The sequence below is a fragment of the Photinus pyralis genome, unplaced genomic scaffold (genome assembly GCF_008802855.1).
Source record: "Photinus pyralis isolate 1611_PpyrPB1 unplaced genomic scaffold, Ppyr1.3 Ppyr1.4_LG1, whole genome shotgun sequence".
NCBI classification, from domain to species: Eukaryota; Metazoa; Arthropoda; class Insecta; order Coleoptera; family Lampyridae; genus Photinus; species Photinus pyralis.
Window position 1 is genome coordinate 68,322,878 of NW_022170249.1, and position 1,627 is coordinate 68,324,504.

A 1,627-nucleotide genomic window follows, 5' to 3' on the forward strand; every position below is an offset into this window, starting at 1 on the left:
AATCAATTTTATTGCTGCGATTCATAAAAATGTTTGTATACAGATTCAGCGCCTTGTACAAATCACACTTGAGCTACAACTAAATACGATAGGTCTGTCGATGAAAAATTCGTATTCTTTACAGGAAGATGAATTGCCCTACAACATAAAGGAACTTTATCGACAGACCGCTCCGCATATTTCTGCATTTCGAATGCATGTTATGGAATGTTTGCACATGCGATGACTATGCAGAAACTAGCTCAGTTTAACTTGTTTCAGTTCCGCATTTGAACAGAATTTCGCTCTAGAGTATAAAGCTTCTTGCTTTGATTCACTTTGAATTTCCAAACGAAAAATATTGAGTAAAATTCATTTTATTGGATGATAATACAACCAAGAGAACGGGAAACATTTATTTGCGTTTAGATGTTTTACTAATATTGTAATTAATACGTTGTAGCACATTTAATACCTTAGAGGTATTTGAGGTTATTATTACAGTAAACAGTCGCTACACGATGTTTGTTCGAAGCCACTCGATATGGAATTGCAATCATACGAGATTGCTTTAATTGAAAATGTTTGTCATGATTGCGTGTCTGGTGTCTGTACACTCTATAAGATGAGCACACATTCTGTTCTTTTATATAATTAAATTTCTTAAAAGATTTAATTGTTTAAAAAAGAACTGCGTTTTATATTGTAACAGCGTTGGTTAGATAGATGACATGCTTTCAATGCTACCCTATTTATAAAGATAAGTTTCAAAAGTGTTACCAAAATCGATTTTAGTTTAGATCTTTGAATTTCATTTATAAGGAATCATTTTACATAAAACGCCGTATTTAGTATGTAATTAGGTGAAAAATCTGTCCTCCCCCACCGCCCTCCACCCGACTTGCATGACCCTCTTACTTTCCCCAAACGTAGTGATCCATGTTGCCGCAAACCTGTTTCCAGGTGGCATGGTGTCATCACCAACCCTCTGGACAAATAATCTTATCTTCTTGGCGTCCCTCTGCCGATCTGCTTCATCCCTGTTCTGCCCAGTAATCGGTCTCCGAGGGCGATCGGATGCAATCTATTGGAAATCCAAGATTTTTCCACTACACTTCGTCGGTCGAATTCAGGCGCCCTCGTCGAAGTCAACCACCATACTCGTTACGGTCACTCATCGCTTCGTTTTGCCACCCGTGGGACGATGGAGTATTTATGTCGCCTGCTACTATGGGCCGTCCAACACACAATCCACCTCATCGGATGGATCTTTAGGAAGAAGAGAGATGCTTGTAAACAGAACAAACCTATTTTGTTTATGATCCTTGTTAATTTTTTTATGTCTTACTAACCTATCATAGCACATTTTATATCTGTGATACGCGGGCATAAAGTACCACTTTATGCCCTAGGGCATTAAGTATCACCATAGTAACTCATTTATACTTAATGACAAAACAAACAAATATTTGCAGGTCATTGAAAATTAGAAACGTCAATTATTAATTGTCAATATCTACTAAATCACAAGATTGGCCTTATTTCGAATAGTTTCTGGACCTTCCTCCCCATTCACAATGAACTGAATTATTTAAAATTACCTTTGACGTTTGGATGGTTTCAATCACATTAACAAATTCGAACCACG